This window comes from Pipistrellus hanaki (assembly GCF_964339955.1).
Source record: "Pipistrellus hanaki genome assembly, chromosome: 7".
NCBI lineage: Eukaryota > Metazoa > Chordata > Mammalia > Chiroptera > Vespertilionidae > Pipistrellus > Pipistrellus hanaki.
The window spans coordinates 56496280-56509691 of record NC_140509.1 but is presented as its reverse complement, the minus strand read 5'-3'; the positions used below and the strand labels follow the sequence as shown (position 1 = coordinate 56509691).

At 42.8% G+C, this 13412-nt stretch overlaps 1 protein-coding gene and 1 pseudogene across 8 annotated transcripts in view; both read left to right on the top strand.

The window, feature by feature from the left end:
* FYN (FYN proto-oncogene, Src family tyrosine kinase) overlaps window positions 1–13412 on the top strand; it is a 206617-nt gene that overhangs the window by 92570 nt on the left and 100635 nt on the right. For 5 of the 7 annotated variants that reach the window (XM_084889888.1, XM_084889884.1, XM_084889879.1 and 2 more), the window contains one exon: window positions 3826–3895. The exons of the other annotated variants lie outside the window; for them this stretch is intronic. The gene's annotated coding sequence lies outside the window, so the exon portion shown is untranslated. The remainder of the gene's footprint in view (window positions 1–3825; window positions 3896–13412) is intronic. 7 annotated transcript variants of the gene reach the window in all.
* Window positions 7403–7816, top strand: LOC311625708 (U6 snRNA-associated Sm-like protein LSm4; annotated as a pseudogene). The gene has a single exon. The product of its transcript is annotated as a U6 snRNA-associated Sm-like protein LSm4 (transcript).

The following is a 13412-nucleotide window of genomic DNA, read 5'->3' as shown; positions in this document are numbered from 1 at the left end:
ACTGGAAAGGGGTTTCCCTTGGATCAGTGAATCTCACACTTTAGCGTGCACACAGATGAAATGGGAATCTTGTGAAATAGGTTATGATTCAGTAGGTTTGTGGTGGGGCCTCAGAACTGACGTTTCTCAGATGGTCCCAGGTGATGCTGATGTTTCTTGTTGGCACACTATACAGCCTTCGACTACTCAGGCTCCCACCCTCCAGCCGGGGCTGCTGTCACCTGTCCATGAGACACTGTGACTGAAGGAATATGGAGCATGTTAGAAAAAGGAAGAGGGAATGGCCCCATGCACGTGGGAAGTGTACTCAAGAAAACTTGTTCTCAGTGTGTATTGAGAATATTCCCTTTAAACCAAGAACCACACTGTGGTATGTGATATGTATTAAAAGCAAACAATAAATCCAGTGCAATGTGTTGTCATGTGGGAGCACCTTTAAACATCTTATTCTTTATTTACGAGGATGGATACATCATAATTCCTGAAACAGAAGATAAAACAGGCATGCTACCCTCTCCATGATCATTCAACTATTTTTAGTTAGTACCACATATCTAGTGAGTCTCAAAAGGAACAAATTCAACTGAAATGCATTTAAATGTCTTTAAGAATAAACGAATGTGCCAAGTCCAGCCTTTGTTCTCTGAATGGAGGTCTCATTAGTCTTGGTTACTGGGATGGGAGACTACACCCCACTAATCATAAGAGTCATTTGACATGATGTAGGGCTTGAAAATGCTGCCAGTGGTGAATTTCTGCCAAAGCAAATGGTCACAATGCCCTTATGAATGGTTTCAGTGGAGACTATCATTATTCTCTCTTCATTTGAAAAGGATGAACTAGTCTGTTATATTTTTGTTTTTCTTGGCAAAGACACACAGGAGTCCTGAGCTGCAGCTATTTAGGAAAAAAGCTGATAGACTGAAGGACTCATATCTATCATGAGATTGATCCATTATAGACTCAGTGGAGTTCACAGTGAACTCTTCAGCCAGGTGTTTAGTAGGCATTCCTGAGATGGGCACTTTGGTGGGGTTGCCATCTCCAACCTCATATGCAGAGACAGCATCACTCGGGAGAGGAGATGGAATTTCACTGCTCCATCTGCTGGAACTGCCTACCCTGGAACCTGGGGCTCACATAGGTGAGACCAATGGGAAGCCATAGCAATTCTTAACTGCCCCTGCCTACCTGACTCATAAAGGCACCTGTACTTAAGAAATCACCAGCTATTCTCTGTCTCTGCAAAGGCCTGAAAGGTTGAGAGATCCTCAGACTAGCCCAGGAAATCTCCTAGACTTGGAGCTCCACAAAGGCAGGAATTGTGTGTCAGGCAGGCAGCTCCTGTATCGGAAGAATGATTGAAGAGCTGGTCTTTCCCCAGATCAGTCAATCAGCGGCATTGACTAAGCATTTACTCTCTAAAGAGGAAAAGTAAAGGACGAGAGCATATTGGTGCCTAATTCCATTACGTTATACTCTAAACATGGAATGTTTAGGTGATCCATTTACATATTTAGTTAGGACCTTCTATACTGCCCAAGAGAGATGAGATAATATTAATATTACCTGAGTCTGTGTAGCATAAGCAAGAAGCAAGATGGCACTGTTATTCACAGATTAATTCAAGCAGTGCTGCCTAATGTCTTCCTACCCTGCCTGCTGTGAGGCCATGCATTATTAGCCATTAGAGGAATTAAAAAATGGAAAAACATAGGGCCTTCCCTTACACCTTAAAAGACTTACAACTTGAAAAGTAGGAAACATTTAAAGTATAGCAGTAGTACAAGGTTTTTAAAAATAGAAAAACAAAGAGGGTAAGGTAATACTGAATTGGGAAAATCAAGGTAGAAAGAGCTCAAGAAAAAGATGAACATTTGGCTAGGCCTTAAAGTCGGGATGCTTGACCTGAGTCCATGAATGGAACTCAGGGGGTCTGTGAACTTGGATGGGGAAAAATTATCTCTTTATTTTCACTAACTCTTTAACTGAAATCTAGCATTTTCTTCTAGTATTAAAGTGGCATTAGCTATTTGTTTCCAATAGGAATTATGAGTATTTTCATATTACATTATACTTAACGATATCCTGAAATATCACCCCAACAGTACTTCAAAATTAGCTGTTATTAGACTTTTACTGGAATTTATTTAAACATCAAAAGAAACATATAACAATTTTGAAAAACTCTATATCAATATACTTCTTTTGGATTTCATGTGCTAATTTCAAACATTTAGAAACATTATTCTGGGAAACATATCTCTAGATTGTTAGAACACAGAAAATTAAAGAGCCCCTGCCTTAGGGAGTGAATGGCTGGGCCTCCTACCACCACACATAGGACAGAAGACATTCAGGGAACTGGCATGCCAAAGGCTCAGGCAGGGACAGGTGACAATGCCAAAGCATTTGATGGGGAGAAGCGGAGAGAAAGCCAAGGTGAGCTGTAGCACTGGGCTAACATAATTTCACAGATAAATTTTTAGGTGACAGGAAGCAGTGGAAGGTGTTTCCACTGAGGCCTTAAGTGTGTTGAGGAAGGATGCTTTGCAGAACCAGGAGTGTGGGATTGGAAGAGAAGAAATAGGAGGCCAGTGATCAGTTTCTGCCAGGACTAATGCCAACCAGAGAGTAGAGAGTAACCCCAGAGTAAGAATACAGAGGCCTTGAATGCAGCATGCCTGGGGCCTGGAAGGGAAGGCTTAGGCCAGGGTTTACCATGAAGGTGAAGAAAGCCACAGTAGTTTTCAGGCCTGCATGACTAGGAGAATGAAAATCAGTCTTCATGTTCACCCAGCATTTACTGTGGACCAAGTGCTGTTTTAAGCCTTCATATGTCATTTTATATCATTAAATTTATATCATTTAATCCTCATAACAACCCTAGGAGGTCAGTATGATTATTCCTACACTAATAAAAGTATAAGATGCAAATTGACTGTACCTTTGCAACGCCCACCAGCCAATCAGGAGTGAGTAGGCAAATTAATGCAACAAAGATGGTGGGTTAATTTGCATACACAAGCACTGAGCGGCCGGGGGCGGGGCAGGACACTATGTTGTTGCCATGGTGACAATGTAGGCATTCTGTACTGCCCCAGCTGCTCCAGGCCTCTGGGCAGCATGGAAGGTGGAAAGGCAGCTCCAGCAACAGCTAATGCAGTGCTGGCAGCCAGGGTAAGGAAGGCCCATTCTTGCACAAATCTTCATGCTTCGGACCTCTAGTTTTTCATAATAAAATAAAGTCTAAAAAAGAAAGATCAGGTTTCACATCCAGTAAAGGAGACAGGATTGTGTTATTGAAAGAAATAGGAAAGAGAATTGGCTTGGCAGGAAAATAAAATGAGTTCAATTTTGGATATTTTTGCATTCAATTCTTTTAAAAGGCTAAAAATTCAAATAAAGTATTTATAAGCATAGTTTCTGGCTTATTTCGTCATCCAGATTTTTATTTATTTGTTACTAGAGGCTCGATGCATGAAAGTTGTGTAAGGGTAGGTCTTCGCAGCCCCAGCTGCCTCACGGCCTTGTCCCCTACCCACTAGTCATTCCGGAAGGTCATTCTGGAAGGTTGTCTGCCACTCAGTCTAATTAGCATATTAGCTCTTTATTATATAGGATTAGTGAGTGCTGAATTAATTTGTAAGTTAGTTTTATCTTCCTGTGAAGACAAAGAGGAATCTGACAGTAAGAGTTTGGTACATTGATGGGAGCCGAAAACAGGAAGACGTGTGGTATCCAGGAGAAAAACACAATATATACATATATTAAATTATGTCTTTAATGATGCATCTATCCTTCTGTTGTGGTATTGTTTTTCAGGACCACCCCAGCAGCGGTATTAGAAGACATGTGGTGTATATAAAGTTTGTGATAATTGGGGGAAATTTTGGTAAGTGTCACTGCATTGTTTTCTAATACCCTCTTTTGTAAAGTGGTGCTCACAAAGGGCAGCCATTGTCTCATTCTGTGCATTTTAAATCTGCACTAAACTCAGACAAAATGCAGTTTTATAATTAAATGTGACATTTAGTTGGTGTTTTCTGACAGTATGACTTTTTTCCTTGTTATTGCTGATGTTATTAAACAAGATGGGATTTTCTAAGATGTAGTGAGGAGTCTAGTTTTAGGGAAGCTTCTGGATGCAGGGTAAGGAATAGCCTTGACAGACTAGTTTATGTTCCAAGCCACCAAAAGAGTGAAATGAAATAAAAAGTCTAAAGCAGAGAGATCCTTAAGGTCTCTAGGTTGAAATGAGAGAGAATAGGCAATTGGCTGCTTGGAGAATCCAGCATGCCTGAGAGCCAGCCTACAAAACAAGCATAGCAGTGGCCTGAGAGACCAAGACATTACGTTCAGCAACACCCAGAAGACCTAGAATAATAGAAAGCTGTACACTTTTACTGGTAGTTATATAACCTCTTTGGCCTTAGTTTCCTCTTCTGTAAAATGAGGCTTGTCATGTTACCTACCTCATCCAGTGGTTGTGAGAATAAAAGGAGCTAGATAGGGCTGTAACATATTATAGTAGGTGCTCAATAAAGCAGTTTTTCTTGATAACAAAACAGGCTTGTTTGGAAACTGGACATCTGTCATTGAGGTAAAGGCACCAAAAGGTGTTCCTATCTCCCAGTGGGGATGGGTTGGTCACACCCCATTTGCTGTCACAGGGCACATCACATTTGGTCACCACAGTCCCTCCTCCATAACAAGCTGTGGGAACCCCTCAGTCGTTTGTCTTTAACCCCGTTGATCCATTCTTAGACAAAGTTGGCTAATTTAACTTCCCTTCTTCCCACCTTTAGAGCCAAGTGTGGTCACATGGTTTGAGCTTGGTTCAGTTTTGGAGTTAATGTTATTTTAAACCAAAATGCCAAGAAGTAAAAGAAGAAGGAGGATTTGGAGTAGGTCATTGGTTTGGACCTCAGTTACCACATTCAGGCTTTCATTTCCAAACCTGTCTTGGTTTTTTGTTTGTTTGTTTTGTTTTTGTCTATGCTTATTATGTAGCTTTCATAGAGATCCAATTATTGGGCCAATTTTATTGAACTTTGACTAAAAGAATATGCCCAGGTATTTGTCTAACAGCAGTAGTGCTGTTTATAAATCTCCCGGGTAGTAGTGTATCACAAATCCTGATTCTTGTGTCAGGATGGCCGAGTGGTCTAAGGCACAAATCCTGATTCTTCATTATGAGTCATAGGAAGTTTGAAATTCTTAAAACTAAAACTTGTAGGTGCCTTGAAAAATCTAGATTTCTTTTTCCTGGCCATGCCAGGGAAGATATCTAAATACATAAAGAGAACAGTGATTCTCAATCCAGGTCAATTTTGTCTTCCCAGAGGACATATGGCAATGTCTGAAGACATTTTTTATTGCTACAAATGGGGAAGAAAGGGTGTGTGCTACTAGTTTCTAGTAGGTAGAGGTCAGGGAGGCTGCTAAATATCCTACAATGGGAAGGACAGCGCCGTACACACAGAGTGATCCAGTTCAAAATAACAATAATCCCAAGGCTGAGAAACCTGATACAGAAGTAATAAAAAATAAAAAAAATTAATGTTTAAAGTACTCATTATTTTGAAGGTTTAAATTTTAAAATATTTTGACATTTATTTTTACATGTGTGTGTGTGTGTGTGTGTGTGTGTATAGAAAACATTTAAAAAGTTTATTTAAAGAATAATAGTTCTGAAAGGGCTCCTAAGACGCTATCTCTTACTTGAACTCTGACTCCAAGCAAAAAAAAAAAGTGACGTAATGAATTCAGACAGATGGGTGCCTGAAGACTTATACTGAAGATTGGCAGCTAAAGCCAAAAGTGAGGCTCACACAACACGACCCAGCATTCACACAAAAGAGATTGTCTTGTATTTTAAATTTCAATCCCAGCTTCTTCAGATACACTTGTCTTTAGATGGCCTCTGAGATGAAACGGCATTTCAATCTGGGCTAGTCCTTTCTTCTGAATCAGGGGTAGCGATTCTGGTGCGACAAAAATGTGCTTAGGGCGGGGAGAGATCTCATGACAGATGATTGAGATTAGTATTTTGGTACACAGGGCTGTACCAAATATTTGCATCATTTTCCTGGTGATACCACAGTCTGGCTTAAATGCAAGTTGTTTTTAGAGCCTCTGTACCCAGTATGGCTACATTTGCTGAAGCAGGGAGATTAAAGCAACATGTGTCAGGTTGTGATATAGGACAATCCACTTGAAAAGACTTTAATTATAGGGCCTATTTTGGGAGGGTAACTGTGCTGTTTGTGTGGTATATTTTGGGATCCACTAACCCAGCTTCAAGACCAGTAATATATCTTCTCAGAAAGGGTGTGGTGTGTGCTTGCGGACATAAATGTTTTCCTACCAAAAGCTTTGGTATCACATTCTTTAAACTTTACTCCCCTTCATTTTTCTTTTTCTGATAATCTTTCTTCTTGCAAGAATGCTATGAAAATGCATTCTGGAAAGCGAAAGGAGAAAGGAAAAAAGATCTCATTTCAGATGGCCTACCCAGAGGTTTAGGGACTAAATGTTATCAGTCTGCTGTTTTTACAATGAATAGAATCTGGAGAAACTACCAAACCTGAATAGTAAGCAGAGTCAAGTGAGACTATAAAAATACCATGTTGGCGCTAAATATTTTAGTGAATCACACACTTACAGCTACTTGTTTCTCAGAACCCCTTTCTAATAATGTGTGGGTCGTTTTCACTCTCTTTCAGGAGGTCTGCTAGCCTAGAGTGGTTGTCTGCTTTCACTTCTGCTCTTTAAGACTTGTGCCCTTTCCCTGCTCCACCTCTTGGCTTCCCTCATTTCCCTGTTAAATCCTGAGGCCTTGGCCTTAAGGAGGGTCAGACTTTCTGCCCAGTCAGCATTTCCTAGTCACTATTTAAAAGTGAATGATAAAGGAGAAATTAGATCAGCAAAACAAAGTTAGCTTCTCATGTGTGCAGTGTGGGAGGAGGGGGGGAGATAGGGGAAAGGGAGTGGAGAAAAACAGAGATAAAGAATAAGAACATTTGGCTCTGGCTCTATTCTTGTTCCTCAAATTATGTTGATCATTATAGCCCACATATGAGTGAGATCATGTGATATTTATCTTTCTCTGACTGGCTTATTTTGCTTAGCATAATGCTCTCCGGTTCCATCCATGTGTTGCAAATGGCAAAAGTTCCTTCTTTTGCGGGGGGTTGGGGGGGAGGGTAGGAGGGGTCAATCAGGGAAAAAGGAGACATATGTGAAACTTAAAGCAATTAAAATAAAACAATATAAAAATAAAATATAAATATAAAAAAAGAATAAGAACAAGCAGGGCGCATGAACAGAGGAGGCCGAAGTGGAAATGACTGGCAGGCCAGGTCCCTGCCACCACCATGCTCCTGGTTGTCACTGCTGAAGACAGCTCAGAATCACCCCATGTTAGTGGAGCTTAAAAACGGGAGACATACAGTGGGCACCTGGTAAGCTGTGGCAACTGGATGAACTTCAACCTGCGCGAGGTGATCTGCACATCTAGGGACGGGGACGAGTTCTGGCGGATGCTCCAGTGCTACCTCCGCAGCAGCACCATTAGGTACCTGTGCATCCCCAGTGAGCTCACGGACATGGTCAAAGAAGAGGTGGTGGCCAAGGGTCGTGGCTGTGGTGGCCTGCGGCAGCAGAAGCAGTGAAAGGCCGTGCCATCGGGGGTGCTGGATGAGGTGTGCTTGGTGGCAGAGGCAGGGACCCAGGCACTGGCAGAGGGCAGCCAGAAAAGAAGCCCGGCTGGCAGGTGGGCAGTGAGCCTGGCCCTGGTCCCCCAGAGACTTGAGCCCTCCCCCAAGAGACTACACGTCTTCTCCAGTCCATGAGTCTGTTCAGAACAGAAAAAAGAGAGGCAGGTGTTAGGGGAATCCACCTGTACATTTTGTGGTCCTCCTCTTTATGTTAAGTCTTTATTATTATTATTATTATTAGTAGTAGTAGTAGTAGTAGTAGTAGTAGTAGTAGTATTACTGATTTTTGATAGAGGAAGGGAGAGAGAGAGAAACATTGATGTGAAAAAAAGCACTGATGTACTTCCTCCCGCATGCACCCTGACTGGGGATGGAACTGCAACCTGGGTATGTGCCTTGACCAGGAATCAAAACTGCAACCTTTTGGTGTGCAGGACAGTGCTCCAGCCAACCAAGCCACACTGGCCAGGGCATTAAGTTCTTTTTTTAAAAAGCCAGCATTTTTACAGTTGGAGGTGTTACTTGGTGTTTTTGATCTTGTGAAGTCCCAGCCAGCTTAATTCCTGGAAGGTTCTGTGTGTTATGCATTTGAGAGCCTTAAGTTAAGGGGGGCATTTTCTAAACAGGTTTTGTTTTATATCTCTTGTTGGATCCCTGGGTGGCAAACGGATGGGAAGTTTTCATTTTAAGGTCTTTACACTGAGATTGACAGTCCAGGGAGTTTTCCTGAAACAGACCTGAAATTGTCTTTTCAAAACAAAACTGCACACACATGTACCTCAGGAAGCTGTTATGGAGCCTGGTTGGGCCCTAGTCCTTTGCCTCCTTTCTCTCTCTTTTGTGTGACAAAAACAAAAAAGCACAACTACTAAAAAGAAAAAAGAACAAGAACAAGCAGTTTTGTAACCCAGAAACCAAATCGATTCTAAGGGCACAGGAGCATTTTTTTTACATAAATTGTAAGGCATGAAGGCAACACAATGAGAGCCAGAATGTTCCATGAGGGAGAGTTGAGAATCTCTAGAGAAGTGTCCGAGTTCTCCCAGAGGTGATCGGCCACCCCCTCCGCAACCGAATCACCCAGAGAGCGACTCCAAAGCCTCCAGATCCAGCTCTATGCGAGGCTGTGTGCAGCAGCCCCGCCCAGCTCGGTTCCTTTCCAGGAGCGTTGCTGAAGTCTGTAAATTACTAGTCAGTCGTCATTTTGTAAGTCAGACCTGTGCTTGCTGTTCCCTGCTCTGGTGTACGCGGGATGGTGTTCTGTTACTTGAGTCCCTTGATCCTTGAAGTAATTTGGTGCTCATTCCAGGTTACTTTTGGCGCCATCCTAAACCCGATTTTTTGGAAGCTGCTTGGCGACTGCCATCCTGCTTGTCAGTTCCCATGGCCCACTTATCTGCCATCAGCTTTCATACTAAATTCCCACTGTCTAGTGGTTTTTATCTGTAGCAACACTTATAAACCAGAATTTCCCACCTACAGAGGTGAAACGTTTTCCGAATAAGTAGCTGCCGGACAGCTAACACTGAGGAATGGAACCCACTTGGGAGCCAGGCGGTTGGACCTGCCCCACAGCTCTGCCTCTGACTGGCAGGCTGCCATGGCAATGCGTATTATGCTATCACTTGTATTGGAGATGTGTCACCTTTGCTCCTCCCAAACCCAAGTGGTATCCTCCCCAGATACAATCTGAGGCTCAGAGAATCTAGCCTATGTCCAAGGCAGGGGGCATTTGAGAGCGTAGGGTGTTTGTTCTTTCAATGACTGGAGGCAGGGTTGGCATGTGGTGAGCTTGGAAGTGGGACAGAGGTGGTTAATGCTGCAGTGCTAAGTCAGTCCTGCCCCGCGAAGGGTTGTCCCCAGCATAGGGCACAGTGATCACTGTGCCCCCACTGGGAAGCACTGCTCTGAAGCCGTGCAGCTAATATGCAGCAGGAGAGCCAGGCTCATCCCTGCTCTCTCTGAGTCTAGGCCCTTTATGGCCCTCTCCAAGTTAAAGGCACCCCAGTATTCATTCCCACATCATCCATTGTCCGGAGCTCGCAGGCATCACAATTGAACTCAGATTGGCTGTTCTGCAGCTAATGCCAAGCTGCTCTCTGCACCAGAACTCAGGCTCAGCACACTCCATGTGGAAAGAGCCTCTAAAACTCCAAGTCCTCTCTGACCAGCATCCTGTACCTTTCATTCCTTTATCAACACCCAGCGCAGGTAGAGAGAGCCAGTGCCATCCTGGGAAAAGATCAAAGCCCCAGAGAATGCCCACCCACAGCCTTTGATCCAGTCTTACCAGCTTAAAAACTATCTAGATAGGGAATTAGGTGTCAATTTCAGGAGGTTTTAAGATGTTATCTTTGGCTTCACACATACCTACCTGGTCCACTTCTACAGAGCCTGCTGTTGGAGCTTTGTTTAAAGTTTGGTTTTGATGTCAGACAGCAAAGAAACCAAGACAGGTGGCTACATCAGTTTGAATGAGCACACATGAAATTTATTAAAGTGGTAAAAATAAAACCGTACTGAATGAAAAGGCACGCAGTGAAGCTGACCTGATTATGAATGGTGAGGTGATTATAAAAAAGGGAAGTGTGATATTATCTGATCTGACTTTTTTTTTTTTTTTTTTTTTTTTCTTTCCTTCTCTCTCTCCTAGTTTCTTTACCAACTTTTTATTTTGAAAATTTTCAAACCTGCTAGTTAGGAGAATGATAAAATCAACACTTATATGTTCTAAATGTGCCACTTGCTTTTTTATTTCCTTTTCCAATTATATATATATATATATATATATATATATATATATATATATATATATACACACACTAGAGGCCTGGTGCATGAAATTAATGAATGTGGAGGGGGGATTTTCCTCAGCCCAGCCTACACCCTCTCCAGCCTGGGACCCCTCGAGGGATGTCGACTACCCAATTAGGCCTGATCCCCGGGATTGGGTCTAAATAGGCAGTCGGACATCCCTCTCACAATCCAGGACTGCTGGCTCCCAAATGCTCAACTGCCTGCCTGCCTGCCTGATTGCCCCTAACTGCTTCTGCCTGCCAGCCTGATCACCCCCAAACCACTCCCCTGCCAGCCTAATTGACACCTAACTGTTCCCCTGCTGGCCTGATTGCCCCTAACTGCCCTCCCCTGCTGGCCCAGTTACCCCTAACTGCCCTCTCTTGCCAGCCTGGTCTCCCCTAACTGCCTTTCCCTGCAGTCCTGGTCCCCCCAAACTGCCCTCCCCTGCAGGCCTGGTTGCCCCCAACTGCCCTCCCCTGCAGGCCTGATCACCCACAACTGCCCTTCCCTGCTGGCCATCTTGTGGTGGCCATCTTGTGTTCACATGGGGGCAGCCATCTTTGACCACATAGGGTCAGCCATCTTGTGTGTTGGAGTGACAGTCAATTTGCTTATTGCTCTTTTATTATATAAGATATTACATTAGGTAAATTTTTGCAGCACCATTTGAAAATTGCACACATCTTGACATTTTAACTCTACATATTTCATCATGTATCTGCCAAGAATAGGAACATTATTTTACATAACAATACTATGGTCATACCTAAGAAACTTAGCAATAATTTCATAACATATTCTACTATCAAGTCCATATTGTAGAATATCCTGCACTGGTTGTGATGTAGAACATCCTGTGCTCTGGAATTGTCTGTTTTTTTATGGGGTTAACTTGTGCCTCATGGCCTGAAAATTGTTAGATCTAGAAGCTTGTTAGATGCAGGATAACAGCTTTTGGCAAGAATACTTCATTGGTGGCATCGTTATATCATATCCAGAGGTGGAGGATGTCAACTTTTCCTATCATCTGATCTCTTGGGTGAGGTGGTAAGCGGAGCTCACCAATATTCAGGATATACTTTGAGTCAGTCAGGCGTCTTTGGGCTGATGTGTGGTTCCTTTGTGAACATCCTGTCCATTCTCCTCCCTCCCCCACCTTGGAGTGCTCTGAGTATCAGTGGATAATCCTTGCCTGGGTCATTATTACATTGGGATCGTATCTGATATTTTTTACCCTTTGTTTTATCTTCTTTGAACTACTTACAGTGAATGATGTAGGCCTTTTTAATTTTATAAGAATGATTTTTTTAGCTGCTTACCTAGTAGTCAGCTAGATTTGTTGTGATGATAAATTGTGCCAAACATTTTTCTTTCTTGCCTTTGGGATAAGAAGGTGTAACTCTAGCAGAGCATTTATGACATCCCAGGTACCACACAGGATCCCCACCTATAGAACATTTTCACTTTCTTCCCACACAACAGCTCAGACTAGTGCATGGACTTGCCCAAGGTCACACAACTCCAGTAGACCTCAGATCACTAGAGATCTGCCAGGCTTAGAGCCAGGGCTCCTCTACTCTTCCATGTGCCCTCTGATCCCCAATCCTGGCCGTGTCTCCCACCCTAGTTCTTACCTCAGACAAATGCCTACCTGATTGGGTAGGTCCAAAGCTGGGATTGTCAGATAGAAGGGGGGTGGGGAGGTGCGGCTGGAGAAACACAAGCCACACACACCTAAAAGGGGCAAATGTTACTGGGTCTCAGGCAATGTGGACCCAGAACTATCAGAAATCTTGATCTGTATATTAACTATTTCAAATTTTTAATATTGGCAACCACTCTATATATATTCTGACACTCATCAGTCGAGTCACCAGTTCTCGGCATCCACACTGCTGCTGGCAGAGGCCACCTTGAGTCAGCCGAGGCTTTGTTTAGAAATGGAATTCACTGCTTGTCTGTTTGTGCTTAACTTTCTCTTTTAAATAAAAATTAATATTCTTGAGATTTGATTTCAGCGATGTTTGAATTTGGAAGAGAAGGAAAGTTAGGTTTCATGAGAGTATTACTTAACTGGCATATTATTATAAAACCTGGCATTTGTTAATTAGAAGGTTAACAGCACAATAGCAGATAGTTCATCTGTAGCTTTGAAAGAAAACAAATCCATTTCCCTCTGACTATCATCTGTAGATTTTTTCTTTTTGAAATTGTTCTCTAGATCCTTAAGAAGGGGATGAAATCTGTCTGTTTTATCCATCCTGCACTCCTTGTTCTCTGTGTATATGTAACTGTGATAATGAGTCACCGAAGAGTCCGTAAGTGTGTTCCCAGGAGAGGAACCGAAGCAGAACTGACAGAATAAATAGCACTGCTTCTCGGGATGAGCCTCAATTGCTGCAGTGCTGGCTGAGGATAAAGACCTAGTGTGTTAATACAATTGTTCTTAGCAGAATTATTCTTTTTAAAAAATATATATATTTTATTGATTTTTTACAGAGAGGAAGAGAGAGGGATAGAGAGTTAGAAACATCGATGAGAGAGAAACATTGATCAGCTGCCTCCTGCACACCCTTTACTGGGGATGTGCCCGCAACCAAGGTACATGCCCTTGACCGGAATTGAACCTGGGACCTTTCAGTCTGCAGGCTGACGCTCTATCCACTGAGCCAAACCGGTTTCGGCTTAGCAGAATTATTCTTGACTTTGAAGTGAGGGAGAAGGGTTGCAGGTAAAGACCCCTACTCTTACTCTGCCATGAAGGAATCTGCCTTCCCGGTCTACAGGTTAACAACTTGAGGCGCAGAGAAGTTGAGTTGGTCCCAGGTCAGATCCAAGAAATTAGCTTGGGTCTCTCATGATCGATTTTCACTTTTCCTAAAGCTGAAGTTT